Source organism: Leopardus geoffroyi, chromosome E3 (genome assembly GCF_018350155.1).
Source record: "Leopardus geoffroyi isolate Oge1 chromosome E3, O.geoffroyi_Oge1_pat1.0, whole genome shotgun sequence".
NCBI lineage: Eukaryota > Metazoa > Chordata > Mammalia > Carnivora > Felidae > Leopardus > Leopardus geoffroyi.
In genome coordinates, this window is record NC_059340.1 from 3,292,453 (window position 1) to 3,314,481 (window position 22,029).

Here is a 22,029-nt window from a genome sequence, read left to right on the forward strand (position 1 = left end):
ACACACACACACACACACACACACACACATCTATCCATTATCGCCACCCCCCCCCCCAGGTTCATTGGGATGTAATTAGCATATGTCACTGTCTGAGTTTAAGGTGTACAATGTGCTGATTTGATTCAGCCACAGCATTTTAAAGCAAGCTCAGACCACACACCATTTCCCCGCCAGATTACTAGCACATGTCTCTAAAGTGTAGGTGCGTGTAACTATTATGTGGATGAATTTCACGAACATGATGTTGAGCAAAGGAAGCCAGACTTGTGTTTCGAGTATATACTGTTTGATTCCACATATGTAAAGTTCCAGAACAAGAAGAAGTACTTTTTGGGATTGGAATCCTGGCTCCCCTTGGAGTCTTACCGTTCCATTGGGGGACAGCAGGGCTGGAGCCCCCATAATGCTGCTGGGGTTGCTCGGTCTGGAGTTGGGCTCCATACGTCTGTTCATCTTGTGTGTGCACCCTGCTTGGTGCACTTGTGTGCCTGTCTGTATTTCCTTTGATAAAAACTTTACATTAAAATGTGGACACTTGCGGGGCGCCTGGGTGGCTCAGTCAGTTAAGCATCCGATTCTTGATTTTTGGCTCAGGTCATGATCTCACGGTCATGAGATCGAGCCTCACATTGGGCTCTTTGCTGACAGCATGGAGCCTGCTTGGGATTCTTTCTCTCCCTCTCTCTCTGCCAGGAGCTCTTGCAAGCTTATTCGCGCTCTCTCTCCCTCTCTCTCTCTCTCTCTCTCTCAAAATAAATAAATAAACTTAAAAAAATAAAAGCCTTTAAAAAAATAAAAGTAAAATATAGATACTTTCAGTATTATAATTCAGTTATCACACCTGATAAGGTTAATTAAAAGTTCCTCATTATCATGTAATAATCAGTCCACGTTCAAATTTCCCAAGAATATCTTTTTACTATGGTTTTGATGAAAAACAAGATCCACACAGACTTGACGGTATGCATTTGGTTGTCATGACTCTTAAATTGTTTAAAGAAATTTCTTAATAGTTTTATCAGGGTTTAATTGGCATACAGTAAACTGGATATTTCTAGACCGTACCGTTTGGTAAGTTTTGACTTAGCTGTACGTATTCTTCTGAATACGAAACCCTCACCATGGTCAAGTTGATGAGCAAACCCATGACCCCTAGAAGTTTCTGTGTGCCCTTTATGACCCCCGGCACTCTTCCCCCTCCTCCCTGCACATCCCCAGCAAGGGTGAGTCTGCCTTCTGTCTCTGTAGGTTTAGACCCTTCATCTAGAGCCCTCCTGTGGTACCATGCCAGTGTCTCGTGGACGAGTCCCAGGCAGCTGTCGCCTGGGTGTCCCACGCTGGAGGGACACGCTTCACCTCCCTGTGCTGTCACTTGTTCCTTGGCCCCATGTCTCCTGCACACTGGAAGTTCACCCCAAAACCCTGGCCAGCGTATCCTCGGGGATGCATTCCAACACCCCCAATGGACCCCTGGAACCGAGGCAGTGCCGACCCCTGTATGTGTTGTGTTTTTCCCTAGATGTACATACTTACGATGAAGTCTAATTTATAAATTAGGTGCAGTCAGACACGAACAACAGTAACTAACAGTAAAATAGAACAATTATAACAGTACATTGAAGGAAAAGTCATGTGAATGTGGACTGTCTCCGAAAACACTTGACCGCACCAACTCACCTTCCCCCCCTCCCCCCCCGCCACTCTGGGTGGTCACGGGAGGTGTGAGATGCCCCAGGACCGGATGGAAGCAGGAATGACGGTGTCTGTGACACGTGTCAGTCAGGGGGAGGGTCACCCGCCTCTGGACCAGGCGAAACCGTGGACGAGGGCAGACTGCTGTGGATTCCCCCTTGTGCAGCCGGTCACCTCACATGGCAGCCGGGACACACAGTGGCCCCCGTCCCGCCCTCGGGGACACCAGACTGACGGGCAGCCTGTCCCTGTGCTTGTGCGTCCCTGTCAGACTCCTAGTTAGCAGTCTCAGCCGTCGAGGGTCTGCCCTGAAATCAGATTTCCATTAAGATCTTTAACGGTTTTCTCTCATCTGAAAAGAAGCACGTCCCTTGTCTGTCCCTCAGGCAGGTCTGTCACCCTGAATGCAGGATAAGTGCCTAGTCCTCTTCCTGAACCCAGTCTCAGTAAGGGACTGGTCCCCCGCTTACTCCCAGTGTGAAACACATCTTTCTCCCTCGTCCCTCCTTTCCTCTTCCCCCTCCCCCTCGCTCCTCCCGTCTTCCCTCTTTCCTCCTCCCTCCCTCCCCCCTCCTTTCTCCTCCCTCTCTACTCCCCCTCCCCTCCTTCCCATTCCTCCTCCCTCCTTCCCTCCACCCTCCTTCCTCCTCCCTCCCCTTTCCTCCCTCCTTCCCTTCCTCCCTTCCTTCCCCCTGCTGTCACTTTTCCTGAATTATCAATGTGAAAGCATAATTTTTAAAACTGTATTCCGTGCGCTTTCCGTCGCCTTCAGCCCTTATTCTTCTTGAACCTGAACTTGACGCATCTTGGCCAGTGGGCAGCCCTTCCTGTTCTGAGCTTCCTCACCTGGAGATCCCAGTCCTTGATGGTATTGTACGGCAGGATGTCCCGGGATCGTCCTGTGCCTTCCTGCCGCACAGCTCCAGCTCAGGTGCAGTCATCCCTACCTGGTTTCCTTTAGGGTCAGAGGGCGTTTATAGACAAGAGTCTGGGCACCGAGGGTGGGAGAGGGGCGCTCATTGCCTCCAGCTGGGCATTCTGGGTCTTTTCAGGGTACAGAGAAAGGAAGCATTATGAGTTCATACTGGTATTTCCACCTCAAATGTAAGATTACTTTAACTTTGAATTTACACTTGAAATAGCTTTCCTATAAAATTGTTTTTAGAAAAATTAGCATCATTGCTTACTTGCTTTATCCTACTATTGTATAAAGAGTTTCAAAAATAGAATTTCAACGGTAAGACTCCCAATAAGAGTCCCGAATAGAGTTGAAGTATTTGGCCTTGGACTGGATTATGCTACAACAGATTACAGTCAAAATCCTGAATTCTAAGTTATTTTCTCTGTTTGGTCGAGTCATCAACTTAATACAAAACTAGGTTCACTCATTTCAAGGTCTGGTTTGGCTTTGTTCTTTTTGCTTCAATATTTTCTTTAAATTTTCTTTAAAAATCATTTTCTAAAAAATCTGCTAACACACTGTAAGTTCGATTTTATTTTTGAACGTGTAACTCATTTGCAAGAGCTCAGAGTCGAAACCATAAAAAAGGTATATTCGGAGAAATTTACGTTCCTCTTTCTGTCCCCCCAAAACCCCATATTAGGTTTTCGGTTTATCCTTTTCTGTTTTCCGCAACATAAGCAGCTACACGCGTTTGTGCCCCACCCTCTTACTCCGAACGCAGCAGGCTGCACGCCGCTCTGTCCCCCTGACAGCAGGTCCGGGAGGCCGCGTGCACTGGCGGGCCTTGGCGCAGACGCAGCTGTCCCCGGTGCCGGTGTGCCAGCGCTGGCCGACTCCGCCGGCGGGGCCCTCCCTTTTCCGCCCTAAACGATGACCAAAGCCCACGCGCTCTGTCACGGTTCCGTGGGCCACAGGTCCAGTGTGGGTTTCCTGTGCTAAAATCAGCATGTCGGCAAGGCTCCGTCCCTGTCCAGAGGCTCCAGAGGAGGATCTGTGTCCTTCCGGGTCAGGGGTTGTCAGAATTCACCTCCTCATGGTCCTAGAACCCAGCTGACCGTCACCACCCCCGGCTTCCAGCGGCCACCGTGTTCCTGGGCCCGAGGCCCCCCGTCCTGCACCTTCCCAGCCAACCGTGACCCGTCCAGGCTCTCTCGTTCCTCGACTCCTCCTCCTCCTCCTCCTCCCATCTCCTGACTGTGACCACCCCCCTGGCCCCCTCTGCCACTTGTAAGTACTCGGGTGAATAGACTAGACCCATTCAGATAATCCAGGATAATCTCCCTATTTCAAGGTTCTTAACCTTAATCACATCCGCAGAGTCCCTTTCGCCCGGTCAGGTAACATACGCACAGGTCCCAGGAATGACGGTGTGGGATTCCCCGGGGTGGGGGTGTTATTCTGCACTAAGGTGGTCTTCAGCCTTTTGCACAATCATCTTGAATTTTGGGGGTGGGTTCCTGGGAGCAGACTTACTACATCAGACAGTGACTGTGTAAATTTTCTGGTCATTAGCAAATCGCCACATTTTGTTGGGACATTTTGTACTCCTATCAGCTGTGTATATAAATTTTCGCCATGCCAAAAAAAAAAAAAAGAAAGAAAGAAAGAAAAGGAAAAACCGCATCTAATTTATCAATCATTTTTTGCATGCTTTTGCGTTGTCAGTCAGAGAAAGGTCTTCCCCACCCTCTGGTGATAAAGGAACTCACCTCACTTTCTGCCGCCACTGTCCAAGTTGCTCTTTCGCGTTTAGCTCCCCAAGCGCTTGGAATTTGTCCTTATGTGTGGAGTGAGGTATGAATCCATTTTTATAATTTTGCAAATAACTATGTGATTATCTCAAAGCCGTTTAATAAAAAGTGCCCGTGATTTTTTTTTCTCCTCCTCCTGATTTGTAATATTAAATTCCCATATGCGCTTGGGTTCATTTCTGAACTTTTTATTCTCTTAGTCTGGCTACGCATGCAGTAATCCCACATTCTTTAATTATAGAGGCTTTAAAATGCGTTTTCGTATCTGATAAGGTCTTCCTGACCCCCGCCACTGCACACTCACCGCTTGACTTGTTTCGGATCTTTCTGGCTACTCTTGTCGATGGTGAGTCCTCCGTCCAGGAGCATGATACGTCTTTCCATTTGTTTAAATCTACTTTTCTCGGCTGTGTTCTCCTTGGCAAAAGCCCTGGGCTCTCTATTCCTACCTTCACTCTGCTCTGAAAAAGGCAGGAAAATCAAGGGCAGTGAGTGTACCTGAAAACAGCGGTGGAAAGAGTATGGGCTTTGCATCATATGCGCAGACCTGACGCCCCCCTTTTCCTCACCCTCTCTCCCTGCTCTGTGATCCTGGACGTATTTCTTAAGTTCTTTGTGAGCCTTAATCTCATCTGTGAAATGAGGACAGTAGTACTATTCACAAGATCGCCCTGAGGATTAATTAATGTGTGTGTAATTTTAATTACATTTTTTGACATTCTGCTGGCCTGTAGAATCACAACTGATTTTTGAATATTTTTCTTCTTTTAATGACTGGCTCTAAGCCGCCAGTCTGCCTTATGGCCAGACTTTTGAGAATTCTCTTCTTACTTTATTAATTCTATTCCAGTTTTCTACAGAGAAGTCCTATCATCTGTTCAAAGCGACAGCTTTGTTTCTTCTTTAGAAATCTTTATCTCCTTCATTTCTCTTTTTTTTTTTTGTTTCTTTTAATGTACTTAATCTATTGTCTTGATGGGGGGGGAGGGGAGCTCCTCCCGTAGTGTATTGAATTGGAGCAGTGATAGAACAACGTTTATATTATTACTACCTTTCACGAAATTCTGTTAAGGTGTTATCAATTATGACGTGAAAACATTTATGGTTGGTCAGTCATCCCTTTTTATAGCTAGCTGTATTGCATTGAGACCGTTCTGTTCTAAACCTGGTTTGCTAGGAGTTGTTTCCTGGTACTTTAGGATTTTAAAAAATCATTAAGAAGTTTATTTTTATCAAAATATTATTTTGCGTCTGTTGAGTCATTTGTGGTTTTTTCTCTGTCGTCTGTTGGTAACAATGTGTGCTGATAGTCTAACGTTCAACCATCCCAGCGTTGGGATAAACACGACTTGATCACGGTGGCTCTTCCGTTTGGTTTAGTCCAGAGCCAGGATTTTTTGTATTCTTGTTCTTAAGTGAACCTGGCCTTTTCTGGTGGTTGCTTTGGCTTTTAAGATCAATAGTTTATTTTCTCCACAGTTTTCACAAAGACTGGATTGCCCTTCAGGGATGTGAGAGGCAGGGCTGCTGACTCTGAACTTGGGCACAGAGCAGAGCCTCAGGGGCGTCTTCCCAAGGCCCTCTTGGTTTCCGAGTCCTGGCTGAGCCTTAGCGAGTGGAGTGTGGGGCGGGGAGGGGATTGCTGTGTGGGTGATAACTTCCCGGGTGGAGGGGTGGATTAAAAACCACAGGGACCGCAGGGACCCTGGGCGCTGGGCTCCAAAGGGGACGCAGTGATCCGTCCTCTCCATGTCTCCTCCCAGGGCAGCGTGGTCTGGGCAGGCTCTGTGCCTTTCCGCAGGGGTCGTGCTCCCCCAGGTCGGTCTGAGAGCATCCCATGTGGCGAAGGTGGACTCCCCGGGGTGTGCGCCCCGGGCTGCTGTGCTCCTCGCTGGCTCGGTCTGTAGCTGTCGGTTAAAAGCTTTAGCTGGAGTTCGAGATTGCCCTGAAGTTCATGTTTGCCATTCGCCTCGAAAGTATAAAAAGTTGTAAGAGTACCACAGAGAGCTCCCTTCACTCGGAGACCCCATACAAGTTCAGTCCGTTGTCCCAACATGTCCTCGGCGGGAACGGATCCAGCCCAGGATGACACTCTGCCCCCGGCTGTCACACAGTCTCCAGTCTCCCTCAGCCTGGGTTAGTTCCTCAGCCCATCCTTGATGTTCATGACCTTAGCAGTGTCAAAGGTTACAGGCCATTCATTTCCTACAATACCCCTCAATTCGAGTTTGTAAATTTCTTTAGGATTAGAGTCAGGTTATCCATTTTTGGTCAGATAGTCGCAGAAGTGGTGCTGGGTTCTTGCCACTGCGTCCTGTTGGGTTTAGTAAGACATTGATAGGCCCCATGACTGGTGGAGTTAATTTAGCTCACACGATTAAAACGGGGTCTGCCGGCTTTCCCCACGGTAGAGCCGCTTTCCTCCTCTTCACAGTGAGTAAGTGTTCTGTGTGGAGGTATTTAGAGATTCTGTGAAAATCTCATTCCCCTTCCTGCTCATATCCACTGGTTTTGTCATCCACTGAAATCTCTTGCCTGAATTAATTAGTACAATGAGGGCACCAAATAGTGACTTTTCTAGTTCAGTAATTTCTTCTCCATTTATTGATTGGACTTTTTACTGTAGGAGACAGTTTTTCTCTCCTCATTTATTTGTTCATTCAGTTGTTTATATCAGAATGGCTTCATGGATTCCTACTTTACTTAACAGATTGTAATCCGCTGTCGTTGCTAACGTTGGTCGGTGCCCCGGCTCTCCCGCACCCCCTGGTTTTCATGTTCTCCCCATAAGCCCCCGCCGCTCGAAGTACACCCTTGCTTTTTGGCAAAGCTAGGTGTTCTAGGTTCATCGTACTATTTCCTCTTTGTTTTCAGCCCTTTCTCCAAGGAACCTTGGGGCCTTTCAGTGGAGAGTGGTATTTAGAAACCAAGATCTGGGCACCACGTGGGCTCACGGCCACTGGGTGTCACTGTGTCCAGGCCTCCTCAGTGCCCAGAGCTAGGAAATGCACATGCTCAGGTGCACGCACACCTACACCTCAGTCTCTTTCTGTGTCTGTCTGTATGTGCCGAAAATCACGAGTTCCCACCAGCACCTCCAAATACAGTTTAGAGCCCCCTGTGTATTCAGGCCGCCCTTTCCACATGGACACTAGCCCTTCTTTGGCTCCCACTAACTTCAGTTATTTACTGATTTGCCAAATCCCCCTAGATGTGGGCCTTCCTCCCAACCGAGTCGGCTGCCAGCTGCCTGGATGTAGGTCCTGACCCCCCTCCCCGCCACCAGCTGCCTTTAAAATTGTAACATGCAAATGTAAGGTATCAAAATCTAAAGTTAGCCAGTATCTCCGTCTTCCTCCAGGTGGTGCAGGGTTCTAAAATCCCTTCACTCTGAGCCAGTTGTACTTGTTATTATGTCCAGTATTTCACGTCCACCATGTTTTTCTGTATCCCTAAAGGCTGTAATTATTATGAGCATCTCCTCCCACAGACAGCACTTGCTTAGGTTTTGTGATGGGTTTGGCCACAGCTACATGTCACATTGACATGGGCCTCAAGATATGTCCCTTGCTCCCCGAGCGCTTGGCCAGGCATCTAAGAAGGCAGCTTTTGTGCCGTATCCAGCCCTGCCCTGGCTTTGGGGGTGGGAGGCTAACCTTAAAGGTTATCTAGTCTGCCATACTGCTAGAACGGGAAGTCCCTGACAAATATTCTCTCTAAGGTGTCTTAAAATTAACTCAGCAAGCCTAACAATTCTGGTAGTGGTACAGATGGTTGAAACTTGAAATCCAAAAGAGAATTTTTGCCCCCTAAAGTGCATTATCTGAACTGCTTGTGTTTCAGTGTTCCTAAACTGTAAACATTCATCTGTATAAAGAAACCTCGTTCCAAACCCCAGAAGGTAAAGATTAAAGACTTTTCCTGGGCTCCTTAGGACAGAAGACAAGTGATGAGCATTTTACCGCTCTGTGCGCTGGGAGCCCCACATCGCTTCCGTCACAGAGCCGGCGTGCCCTTCTCTAGTGACCACTTGGCCACGTGAAGAAGATGCCCTTTTCCTCAAACACCTGGATTGACTCCATCAATAGACCGCTACCAAGCTTTATGTCATACTAATCCAGTTTGGGCTGAATGCGTTGGACTGGTTCCAGACATACACTGACTTATCCCAAGAAAATGTCATAATGGTGCGGCAAAGGTTACCATGAATATCCTTTTTTTTTTTTTTTTTTTTGGCCACACCAATCCTACTTTTATTTGCGACCCGTTCCTACTAACCTCAGAGGCATATAGCAGAGGGTGTGCCTTGAAAAGTGAACCAATGAGCATCTCCTAAATGCCTTGGCAGGCACTTCACCGCTAGGCCAGGGTCCAGTTTTCTCGGAGCTCCAGGCAGAACATACTCCACTCCACCCACATCACCTGCTAACACTCGCACGGCCCCTCCAGGGGAAGAGCAGGTCTGCAGCCCTTCCTCTCGCTCTCAGGGCCAGGACTCTGGCCACGAGATCTTTCCAGAAACCCCATCCTGACCCTCTCCTCGTGCCACCCTGGGCATTCACCACCTTTCACGGATCACCTCCGACTCACCCCCCGGGAAAGGCCATGGACAAGTTCGCCAGGAGTACGTGGTGCCCAGATGAAATGGTCGGTGACCTGAGGACAAATGGCACAGGCTTGGGGGTCAGAGAGCCTGGACCTTGAATCCTAGCTCTACCCATCCCAGCCGGTGGCTGCAGGCAGGCCACCCAGCACTGGCTCTTTGTCTGTACAACAGATATTCCTACCCATCTTGAGGGGTTGCTAGAGAATTCGAACGCTTTGTCATGCTTACTTCTCTAAGACACACGTGCCTCTGCTCTCTAGGCAAGAGGCACTTTACAAATGAAATCTCTTCCGGGTACCTGCCAGCCTGCGGGCGTGTCCCTGACCTGTGCCCCTGACTTTCGTCTGTACTGCCCGCCCATGTGGTGTTCCCTCCATGAAGCCTCGCTTCAGCTGGCCCAGCTGCTTCTGCGAAAACATCTCGGTGGGTTCCCTAGGCCAGCCAGGCTCCAACGTTCCTGAACTCAGAACAACAGGGCCCTTGAGACTCTAGCTGGAATAGGAGAAAGCTTCTGGAACATTCTTCACCTAATTCTCTTTGGACGGATGCAAGCTGAGCCCAGGCTTTCTATGCTGTGAGACTCCAGCATCCCCTCTCACAGCTGCTCTGTGCCTGGCCGGGGGCCTGAGTTCGGAGAGGAAAGAGACGCAGGAACACCGGGTCCAGTGAGAAGTCGGCCAGTCAACGACATACCACACGGGAAGCAGGGGGCGAGTTCCTAGGGGGCCCCGGGTGCCAACAGAACACGGGAAGGAGAGACTTCACTGGTTCAGGCGGTGGCAGAGGCCCGGGAAGGGGATGGCATCTGCACCCTGACTCGAGGAACCAGGAAGGTGGGTCGTGGCAGGCGACGGCCGAGCGGCCTTCCAGGTGTGAGGATTTGGGTCTTACCAAACGCTTCGTGGCAGGAGAGCATCGTTTTCTTCCCTTTGACCCACTTCTCAATCATACGGTCTTTGCAGAAAAGTTTCCTTTAGATTCTGACTGCTTTTAAAGCGCACCGGGAGGCTCGTATTACTTGGCGTTATCTTCGGTGAATGATGGGATAAAAGATCCTCGGAGCAATGCATTGAAGGGCCGCGTGATAAGCTGATGCTCAGATGTGGGTTCAAGTTGTAGAAAGCAGCTACTATAGGTATTTCTCGTTCGGTAATGCTTTGCTTAATCAGTAACCTTTGACTATAGAGCGAGCAAAACATCTCTTCCCCTGTTTCTATGGCGCGAATAGAAGAGGAAAATGCAAATGTTCTATGTTCTCATTTGCCGCTCCGTTCCTGCTTGCCTTCTCGCCACCGCTGCCGACCCCTGCCGGCTGCAGCCATTTGCTGTGCTCTAATAGCCAAAATAACATCTAGTCTTCTCAAAAGGTTGCTTCGAGCAGGTCCCCTGTACTGAAGATGCTGGTGGTACAGATAAAGCTGTTTCCATCCCGAAAACGGGGAGGGGAGAAAAGCCCACTTAGTGCTTATTTGTGCATAATAGTACCATTTTCTTAAAAGGAACTGTTGTAGAGAGTGTTACGGGCTAATAAAATAAAGCACGCGCCTGCCGACTGCGGTCTCCCGGTAACTAAAGAGTAGCGGAGACAGAACAGGTGGGGCGTCAGGGATGCCCCAGGTGGCCCCGGTGTCCACGGCAGTGGCATGTGGAGAGACGTCCCTGGAAGAATCTGAGGTGCCAAGCGAGGTTCTCTGCTTCCCGGGATCCTGCCGAGGGACTGGATCTCGGGCTGGCGAGGGGACGGCCAGGCTTCGTTTTCTTTCCCGTTGGCTGGCGGGCTCACCTGTGAGCGCGGCGCCCCGGGCGAGCATATCCCAGCCTGCCGAGCCACGGCCTCTCTCAGCGAATCTCTGCCAGCGGCGAGTTGCAGGGAAAACGTCCAGGTGGACGAGTGCGTCGACTTTCTCTTAAGCTGATGCCCGCGCAGCCCCGGTGTTTCCCTTTGTGCCCACGCTGCCCGGGGCTTTAGGCCAAGCGTGACCTGAGAATTCTGGGACCGTAGCTCTTCTCCACTCCCTTCAGCTGGATTTGCCTCCCGTCTGCACCTTTGGCCACTCCTTGTGGTCGAGTCCTTGCCACGCCCGTGCTCTGCCGAACCGTAGCCTCTGGGGAAGATACAGCCCTGCCTCTGACAAATAGGAGAGAGACTGATGTCCAGCCGTGCAGGGGAAGCAGACGGCTGCAGGCCTCAGAGGAGGCTGAGGTTTTTTAAAAATTTTTTAATGATTATTTATTTTTGAGAGAGAGAGAGACAGAGAGAGAGCATGAGCAGGGGAGGGGCAGAGAGAGAGAGGGAGACACAGAATCGGAAGCAGGCTCCAGGCTCTGAGCTGTCAGCAAGAGGCCAACGTGGGGCTCAAACCCATGAACCACGAGATGATGACATAGGCCGAAGTCGGATGTTTAACCGACTGAGCCACCCAGGCGCCTGAAGGAGGCTGAATTTATGAAGACGTTGCATTTGAAAGTAGGAGTTGTGTACTATTTTCAGCGTCTTCTTCCCTTTAAGAGCCCACCCGAATGTTAAAGAGCAAACCTGGAAATATGGAGGCTGAGAGAGATACTAGGATTTTGCAATAAAATACCTAGAGCTGCAGCTTTGCCCTTGACCTTTTTAGGATGGGCAGGACGGGTAAGGATCTGTGGGGTCCGTATGGCCGGAGGCCAGACCAGGAAGGGACAGGCCGACTGGCAGAGCACAGCGCCAAAGCAGGAGCATAGGCGCATTGGTGACAAGCCAGGCTCCAGGCTGATGGGCGTAGGGGAGTCCGCAGCGCTGGCTGGCGGCCGACTGTGGTCACCGGCACAGTGCACTGAAAGCAGGGGACTCACACGTATTAAGCGCTTAATAAATGGAAGCGCATAATCCAAATAATCAAGGCAAACATTTGAGGAAAGACTGCGTTCCTGGGGAGGCCCGTGGCGAGGATGCAGGGCCACACCCGGAAACACCTGGAAAGTCAGGCAGGCCCAGGCCAGAGTGGGCCCGGGGCCCAGGCGAGCTCAGGGCGGGGGGTACTCCGTACCCAGAGAACCGAGGAGGGCTGAGTCCCCTGTGACGTGGGGCCTGCAGTCGGGAAAAGGCCCAAGCTCCTGGCGTTGGCAGGCAGCCCGGGCTCGAGAGCCCAGAGGGTCAGCTGGGGGTCAAGCCGCCGGTGCTTAGAACTCACTCACAAGCAACCCAAATCCACGCTTGAAAAATGTTAAGTCCGGCAATCCCTGGCCTCCTTTTCCTGGTATAAATTATGCCACGAATGGCAACGGAGCTCCCCCGCCAGCCCTCGGTGGCTCCCAGCTTCCCCCGGCCTGAAGGGCACGGGCCATCTGAGTGCACAGAGGGACTGCCTATTCCGCACCCATCATCCAACGCAGCCGGGATACCGGGCTCCAAGTCCTAACCGGGGAGGGGGGGGGGGGGGCGATGAGGCAGACAGGCCAAGAAGGCCCAGAGCCTCTCCCCCTGTTCCGTTCCCGCAGAAAGGTTCTTGTTTGTTACGCGGTCACAGGGTCCCCAGAGACCAAACGTAAGCTCGGCGAGACCAGGCACCTTGTCTGTCCTGTTGTGGCCGCTCACCTGGGACCCAGGCAGGCTGGCTGCGTGGGAGGAGGGTGCCCGGAAAGCCTGCAGGGGCAGGTCGCCTCACAAGCGCCTACTCGTGGGCAGAGCCTCTGTGTTCTCGCGGCATTTCCTGTCCTTACCTAACCATCCACCTGGCTCCTGTCACCTCTTCCAGCGTGTCCCGTCTGCAGCAGGGTCACAGGCCAGACGTTTTTTGCCTCATCACTCGGAGATCTGTAGGTGGGGACTTGTAATCACTAATTATATCTCCCCCTTCCCTCATTAGGGATGGAGGTTAGAGCCGTTTGTGGCCCTTCTCAGGCGTATCTGTCAGCAGCTCAGCTGTAATAAACTCTGACTAGTTGAATTTCTTTCTCATAATAGGAAGAAAAAGAGTGACATTAGTTCTAAATTGTCTGTAAAGTATGCAAAGGAGGGCTGTCACCAGTTCTGATGGCTCCTTCAACAATGATGCGGTCACCTGCGTAATGTGCCAAGGCGGGCTCCTCTTTGTTCCTGGACAACGTGTCTGGCTCAGCGTTGAGGCGCAGCCGTGCTGGGTGACTGCGACGTCACTCGCGGATATTTCAGTGTTTAGTGTTTGCTTGGTTGTCCCTGATGACACCCTGACAATGACTTTTCTCCCTTATTTCTTGACCAGCCTGGGAAATCCATACAAGATGAACGGCTTGAACCAGCCTTCTTGTTCATTAGTCTATCGGATCCTTTTAGGTCCTATTACGGGACTTTTAAAAATACCACAGAGGGGCGCCTGGGTGGCGCAGTCGGTTAAGCGTCCGACTTCAGCCAGGTCACGATCTCGCGGTCCGGGAGTTCGAGCCCCGTGTCAGGCTCTGGGCTGATGGCTCGGAGCCTGAAGCCTGTTTCCAATTCTGTGTCTCCCTCTCTCTCTGCCCCTCCCCCGTTCATGCTCTGTCTCTCTCTGTCCCAAAAATAAATAAACGTTGAAAAAAAAAATTAAAAAAAAATAAAAAATAAATAAATAAATAAACATTGGGGCGCCTGGGTGGCGCAGTCGGTTAAGCGTCCGACTTCAGCCAGGTCACGATCTCACGGTCCGTGAGTTCGAGCCCCGCGTCGGGCTCTGGGCTGACGGCTCGGAGCCTGGAGCCTGTTTCCGATTCTGTGTCTCCCTCTCTCTCTGCCCCTCCCCCGTTCATGCTCTGTCTCTCTCTGTCCCCAAAATAAATAAACGTTGAAAAAAAAAAAAATACCACAGAGCAGCACATATCATGGCATCAGTGACGGTGCAGGTAGGGACCTAGGGAAATGTTTTATCATGTCATTTGCCGGAAAGAGAGGTCAACACGTATAGAAATCACAACTGTGAAACCAAATTAAGTTTTACGAGGATAATATTTTTCTACTCATCTTGAGGACCGCTCTAAACCTTTCGTCCTAATTCTCCTGTTGGATTTTTAGGTTCACCCATGTTCCATTTTTTCAGGCACCAGGTTTTATATTTGTGTCATTCAGTCACCCGTTCATCCAGCAGACATTTATGAAGCACCTCCTGTTTTACAGGTTTCCGGTCTGGTGCCCAACGCCAAGTTACAAAGACTTCCAGAACCTCACAGCCCGGGGTGGGGGTGGGGGTGGGGGCGTGGGCGGGACGGCGGGCATATAATCTGGCTCACGCGGATGAGACCTGCCGTTAAGAGAGAGCCCGAAAGCAAATGGGGGCCTGGCCTGAACAGCCGAGGAGGGCTCCGCAGAGGCGAGGTTGGCGCTGGGCGCTGCAGGGCGAGAAGGGCGTTCTGAGCAGAGACAACAGCCGCACACAAGGCAGAGTTGGAAAATTACGTGGCACCTCTTGTTTTAAAATACAAACTTAGTTGTCAATTCAGGTGTGGCGAAGCTACCAGGTCAGGAGATGACTCACTGAAAAAACAGTCTTTATTGACCGTTCCCAGAGGAGGGGGCACGGGATGCCACACGGGGCCACAGGGGGAAGCCCCAGGGCCGGTCAGGAGGCCAGGGGAGGTGGCGCTTGGGCGAGAGCCTTACTCTGGTTTCTGAGGGAAGGAGCAGGGAGGCGGGAGGGCAGGCTGAGGCCTGGCCAGCTTGAGTAATGCGAGAGGCTCCGGGGCATAGGTCCCTGGCCCTGGGTGATGAGGGCAGGGGGACGGTGGCCCAGAGCTCGGGAGCCCCCTGGAGGAGGGGATACAGTGTGGGCTATGGACCGAAAGCTGTGTCACAGGCGAGTTGTTTGCTCTCTCTAGGCCTCGGCTGCGTGCCTCCTGGGGCAGCCGCTCCAGGGTCCGCAGGGCCCCAGAGGTCAGGGGTCAGATGCAGAAACTGGAAGCGTGGCTGGTGCACCTGCGGGGGGCGGCTGCAGGGCGGGGGTGTGCCCCGGCGCAGTGGGAGGGGGGAGGGGTGCGGGGGTTCGTGTGAACGGCCTGGTGAGTTTCTGCAGTGAAAGCATCATGGGAAACTGCACCTCCTGGTGTCCGAGCAGGGTGCCTCGGAGATGACTTCCGGGGGGAGAGTCATCTCCGTCCTCACTTTACAGGCAAGGCTGAGGTCCCCGCATCACAAAGCAGGCGGCAGGTAGCAGGCCGGTTCTCACGCCCCCGTGCCTTTCGCGACCTTCCCCCTGCACGCCACTCGGAGAGTGGGGGCCCAAGTCCTCGCCGGCATTTCAGGATCTTGGGAAGTGGCACAGGGAGGTGTGGGTGTCCCGTTTGTCCGTGAGAGGGGTCGTATCTGATGGGAGAGAAGGGACAGATGCAGAGAAGGCCACCTGCACGGGCTGGGGAGAGACTGTGGGGGGATGGCCCGGTCCCCAGGCTGCATACAACCGGCCCCCAGACCCCGGGCAGCCGAGCTCAGAACCCGGGCTCCAGAGCAGGGACTGTCCTGGGTGCACAGATGGCCTGCGGGAGAAGCCTCTTCACGGGAGGGGAAGGCTTCATGGGAAAACCATCCCTAGAAGGCTCTTTCAGGTGGGGGCACATTTGGGGACTGTGTATAAAGTCGGGGAACCCTGGGGGGGGGGGGCCCACAGGAGGCAACACAGGGAGGACTGGGTGGGACGAGGCACGGACGAGGAGCAGGAGCAGGCAGCAGCAGGGATGACCTTGGAGCTCCCCTGCACGGAGTGCCCCGTCACAGGTGCAGCCTTTGGGGGCCTGTACTTGAGGGACATACCCAGGTGCGCTGCACAGGGTGACTGACGAGGAGCCAGCTCTTTCACCGAGAGGCAGGTCAGGGCCCCGCCAGATTGGTGGCTTTCCGACCGCCGGTCAGGGATGCGACTCCCCAGGCCGGTGAGCACGCAGACCCTGCGGCCAGCCGTCGGCAGCCCCGAACCTTCGGTCTTAAGGCAGGGAGGCTCTTACGAGCAAGCACATTCTGCCGTGTTCAGTTCACTGACTACACCACCTATCGGAGTAGTTCGAGCAACAGGTCAGGAGTTTCTACGCCAGGTCCCGTCCGTGGAGTCAAGCAGCCGTGAGAGGCTGCAGGGCGGCCTGCCTGCGAGCACCGGGCAGGGTGGGAGGGAGCGGGACGGGGAGCCGGGGTGGGGGCAGAACAGACGCTGTCGCAGGAGGGTCAGGCCTGAGGCGCTAGCTCAGACGTGAGCAGAACTTAGAAACGTCCACCCGGTAGTCAGTACAAAGGCAGGCCACACACGGGGGGTCTGAGCCACCCGAGCAGGGACCCCGAACGCTAGGAGGAAGGAGACCGACGCCAAGGGAGGCCAAGGAGGAGGGCGGGACACACCTGCAGGGACACTGCATGTGGGTGTCACTGGGGGCAAAGGAGGAACCAGAGAAGACAAAGCTGGAAAGCCAGAGGGGGGGAGGGCAGGAGAACCCAGTGTCCTTGAGGCCGCACATGGTAGGAGACCCAGCGGTCACGTCACAGTCCTGCTTCTGCAGACGGAGGGAATGTTAAACAATTACAAAAGAATAAATAAGTAACCAGCGGGCACAGCTGTGAACAGGAGGGAGGACTGGGGATCCCGGCTCGGGCTGTTGCAGAGCCCGAACCCTCCTCGGTCAAGTGCAGGTACGATGCCCCCCCAAGGACTCATCAGGGTTCCAGACGGACGGACGGCCTAAGCCCCTTCCTGGTCGTGCGCGACTGGCCAGCAGAGCCATGCGGAGATGCCCCGTCTGTCCCGCGTCCTCACCGGGGCGCTTCATTTGGCTGGGGCGCGGGGGACGCCGCTCAGAGCAAGAGGGGCCTTGGTAGCCGTGGAAGTTGCTGGACACGCAGGTTTTCCTGCTGACACCAGAGTTCCAGCCAGCAGGGTGCACTTGGCTTGGCAGGGTTCCCTGGAATGAACTCTTGAAGAGTCTTTTCCCTCTCTTAGCTGTGGGTGAAAGGAGAGTGTTCTCATGTCACCAAGCCCCCCCCCCCCCACCTCTCCCGGCACAGCCGCCCGTTCCTATGCGTCCTCTCCCTGTGCTGGTACGTTTCAGAGGATGAGGTTAATGACCATCCTGGGAGCAGCCATTCCTCTGGCCTCCAGGGCCTCAGCGGGATGTTGGGGGTCCTGCCCGGGCCGGCTGGCTTCCGCTGGACTTCTCAGAGGCCCCGCTGGCTGCAGGCTGTCCTAGGGCAGACGGCTCCCGTTCTGATGGAAAACCCGAGTTGGTGAGGGCGGTGGGCTCTGGGACCCCCAGGCATTAAATGAGCACCTGTGTCCCAAGGAGCCCAGCCCCCCAGCCAGACAGGGAGGCGGACGAGCCAGTGAGAGCCCTCCAGGAGGAACGTGGCTTTTGGAAGGACAGCAGTTCCTTAATGGATCCTAACGACCACCCCCTGATGAGTGGCGTTTGAAATGTGTGGCATTTCTGCTTTTGTATTAAGTATTGTAAAGTGCTATTTGTTAGCTTTAAAAGAAGAAGGAGAAGAAGAAGAAAACCGTCAAAATCCCAGCTTCCCCATGGAGCTCTGATTTGTTTCATCTTTAAAGAGCGCTGCCACACTGTATGTCCAGCACATCATTAGTGAACAGCTAGTTACTTCTAGAACACTCCGTCGTGATGGTTTTGAAATCTCACTAGAGAGCCAGAGGAGCCCAGCAAGTGTCAAAAGACTTCTGTTCCTCGCGAAAAAGAATTCTGGTCGCTTCAGATCAAAATGTAAACCCTTTATTATAGAAACTTAAGCATTCCTCCTCCCCTGCTTCGGAGATCCATAAGTAAAATTACATTCTCGGTAATAATTTGCGTTTGGAGCTCAGCGCAAGACAACCTCGTTTCAGTACTGATTTTGAAATCCTGCACATTTGTATATGAAGCCAACAGGTTGGGACGGCTCCTGGGGGTGACGCCCGGGCGGGCAGTGAGGGGTGAGACCCTGAACCTGACTGGGGGCTTTCATGCAGACAAAAGGGAAAACAGACATGGCAAGTCACCTCAGTAAGGAGGCAGAGGGGCACTGCCTGTCCTTTTGGTGAAGCGCTGGACCAGGGGTTGGCAAGCTTTTCCTGTGAAGGGCCCGATAGTTAATCCTTTAGGCCTTCGGGCAGACAGTCTCCGCTGTAACTAAGCAGCTTTGCTCTGGCAGCACAGAAGCAGCCATTGGCAGGAACCAAACCACCGAGTGTGGTCGTGTCCCAATAAAACTTTATTGACAAAAACGGGAGGAGGTGGGCCGGATTTGGCCCTCGGGCCGTAGCGTGCTGGTCCCTGTCCTGGGGTCTGGTTTCATGAGCTTGCCTACGGCTCGTCTGTCCTCAGGACCGTGATTGCGTTTGTCTTACTATTTATGATTTGGCTCAGGCTCTGTGAAGTTAGATGTTCTAGGTTAGAACTTACAGAAGATTGAAAGTTCCGCACCCAGAGGTTAGGGTTGCCGTGCTCTTGTAACCGGTTTTACTTCTAATTTTGCCATCTTGTGGCAAAACGTGTGTCCTCATTGGTGGAGTCCTTGCACTTTGACTCTGGTATTCTCTGAACCAGTTTCAGCACCTTGCTGGTTCCCTCACCAACAAGCAAAAGGAATCTTTGACCTGTACTGTGGATTCATAGGAGAGTCATGTTTTTAAAAGGATATGACAGGCAGGAGGAACGCTGTATCTCAGGGACACAGAAGATGCCCTGAGAGGGCAGAATGAGTGGCATGGGGGCAGGGGCGTTCCTGGATGCTTCCCAAAGCCCCGGACGCCCTGCAGCTTCTAGAGGAGCTCATGGGCTGCAAGGACAGGAGTGGGGAGGGGGCACACTTTCGAGGGCGGGAAGAGCCTTTGCAAGGTGCAGGTGTTTGCGACTAAGTGACGCCTCCGGGTAATGACAGACTGGCTTTGCAGGGAGAAGTGGCGGGCAGAGCCAAACGGAGCCACGCGGCGCCCACCTGGGCTCGCCGCTGATTTGGCACCCGCTCAAATCCAGGTTGTTTAAAAAGGAGACGGAGCATTCCATGGGAAGGCAGGGAACTGTGACCTTGGGTGTCCCCATTCATCCTAGCCCTACAGCCGGAGGCTCCCCTCCGCAAAACAGAAGCCCTGCACTCGACCCACAGTGACCTTCTCAGAAGGCGTGTTAGGCATGGCTGGGAACATGGCGGCCGGGCCTGGGAGCTCTCGCTGCACAGGCTCTCCAGTGCAGAGTGGCATTCTTTCCCAGGAACGCTAAGCGGGTGTCATCTTGCCGGCCCCTCACATTTCCCAGCCGTGGGGCTGATGCAGCTGCGGGCCAGGGCCCCCGGGGGACCACACCAGCCGGTTCCTGCCTTTGCAGCCTCCACGGATGCCTTGCAGTGTTTCTCCAGTAGCGTAAAAGGAGGCCTTGCCAGTTCCTCTCCCGTCTTCTCAATCATGTGAGGGGAACAGGCTAGAAACCCAGTGCAGGCGACCCCTGCTGACCCCGCTGAGATCGTGTGCTGAGCCCCGGCAACCACAGTGGCTGCATGGCCAAGGGCACGCTCCGAGCCCCCGGTGTCCATTCAGGCCAGTGACGTCCACAGGGTCAGGGCAGTCACCAGGCCGGCAGATGAATGCTTTAGGCCAGTGAGGCAACCAGACAGATGGAATCCAAACACGCCAGACTTTGAGGCCAAAAGCCTGCCAACACCAAGCCCTGTCGTTTCTTAGCCCGGGGTATTTCTCTACACCAGGAGCTCAGACGAAGCAGCCATGGCTGAAGGGGTGGGGCTGGGGACACAGGGAGATAGGAGCAGGAAGGAGTGCCTTCGCAGAAGCACAGGGGCCCCCACGGTGGGGCCTGGGGATTTGGTCCATAAATGGGCTTGCCGTGCGTGTCCCCCCTCCATGTGCACAGACACGTCAGGACAACAGTGCTCCGGGGCAGCACTCGTGCCCCGGTTCCTGGTGGTGGTGAGCAGGTGCCCACGGCCCACACCTGCCTTGGTCACTCGGTGCCCCGAGCGCCGGCTGCCCTGCTCCCCAGCACCCTCTGAGGCGTCTCCATAGGGGCTCAAACAGGAGATAAAAGGTCTTGAACTGACTCTCCTAAAACCGAAGTCATCTCTTCCCTTTTTCTTTTCATCCTCCTTTCCTTTTTTTCCCCTAAACTTGTCTTACGAGAAATGGTACAAGTGCTGCGGTTCAGTCTCTCGAGGGTCCCTTTCACAGAGAGGAGCTCACCTGTCACCTCGGACTCAGAAACCACGACACCCTGCCGTGAGGCCCAGATCGAAGGGGGTCCCTGACACTCAGTACAATTCGGCTGAAGTGTTAGCGTTTTGACTTTGAGGCGCGCCTACATCTTGTTAACGTCTAGAACGGTGCTGGCAGACAGCGTGGTCCCAGCCCTCCTGCCACCCCCGCCTCCCCTCCCTGCCGCTCCTTGTGGTCCCTTCTACGTGGGGCAGAACCGCGGCAGACCCTCCAAGTCTGGGGCACAGCTGTGGTTTTCCTCCCGCCCTGTAGTTCATCTGCCAGCTCCCCTCCTTCACCCCCCAGATTCGTGCAGGGTCTGCCCCTGGCTGGACGCCAGGCCACGGGCAGGGCTCCTGAGTGGACATTGGTGCGCTCCCTGACACCACACGGCGGGGGCTCGCCTCCGTTTGCCTGGCAGCGTTGCACGGACCCAGGCCATGGTCAGTACTGGCCAGTCTTCCCCTTCGGGCCCCTTCCACATCAGGGGCACAGTGGAGGAGGCCGGTGGCGGCCCTGGGCCCTGGGGGCACTTAGTGCTGTCTGTTTCTGCAGCTCCTCCAACCCAGGTTAGCCTAGACCCTCCCTTCTCCAACACAGGCGTCCTGTGCACCATCCTCGATGTACGTCTGCTCTCTCCCTCTTTCATCTCTGTGTCTCTGCGGGCTCCGGTGGGGGCCCCGGTGCTGATGACTGGGGGAGACTAGCCTCCACCGGCGCAAGGGTCCTGGAGGCTACCCACCTGTTCCCAGCTGTGCCGACTCCATCATCTTTTCCTGATTTCACTGCCCATTCGACTACCCTGCTGCTTTTCTGACTCCCGGGCCATGCATCGACTCTGACCTCCGGATCTTTCTCCACCACACGTTTTTGACCAGTCATCCCACCTTTTATTTTAACATTTTTGATTTTTTAAACAGAGTTGAAATTCACGTAACATAAAGTTAACCGTGTCAAAGTACACAGCTCACCCGTTAGCGCGTTCACGATGTTGCTCAACACCCGGTCCCGGAACGTTCTCATCACCGCGAGAGGAAGTCCTGTACCCATGAAGCAGTCACTCACCCTTCCCTCCTTGCGGCCCCTGGCACCCACCGATCTGCTTCCTGACTCTGGATTTACCTATTCTGGGTACTGCATGAAATGCAGTCGGACAATATGTGGCCTTTGGGGTCTGGCTTCGTTCACTTACCATCACGTTTTCGACGTTCACCCACCTTGTAGGTTGTAGGTTCCTTTCTACAGCTGCACAGTCCACGGTGTGGGCGCACTGTAGCTGTTGATCCGCGCGTCCGCCCATGGGCCCCTGTGTGGCCTTCCCCTGTGGCCAGAGCTGCCGTGAACACGTGCGCCCGTGTACCTGCTAGAGGACCAGCTTCCGGGCGTCCCCCTGGGAGCAGAACTGCTGGCCCATATGGTCGTCCTCTGTTTAACTTCTCGAGGAACGGCCAGACTCTTTCCGTGATTTCAACATGGAGTGTTTAGAGCTTCGAGTCTGCATTGAGCTTTCTGGAGGAAGCGGGCCTCTCGGCACTGTGTCCACTCAGGCTCCTCCTCGCCCTCCTGGACCGCCCTCCGGTTTTCCGAGATCTCAGGTTCTTGTGCCGTCCCCCAGCCCTCTGGCCACTTGCAAGCTTAACGAGCACATTTCTGCTCACTTGTGTCGTTTGACACCTTTATGAAGTGTTAAAAGCGCAGGGCCCTGGAATGACCCACCTCGGCACGGCACGTTTGGCCTGAAACTCCCTCTGTGCTCCAGCCTTCCCTCCACGTGTGTCCGCTGGGTCCCCCAGAGCCACACAGCCTGCACAAGGCCGAGTGTGCCTGACACAGGGATGTGGAGTCAGGGCTCTCCTGGCT

General features: G+C 53.6%; 1 protein-coding gene across 1 annotated transcript in view; it reads left to right on the top strand.

The window, feature by feature from the left end:
* Window positions 1–22,029, top strand: part of SDK1 (sidekick cell adhesion molecule 1) — an 888,340-nt gene that overhangs the window by 750,192 nt on the left and 116,119 nt on the right. The gene's annotated exons all lie outside the window — the stretch shown is intronic.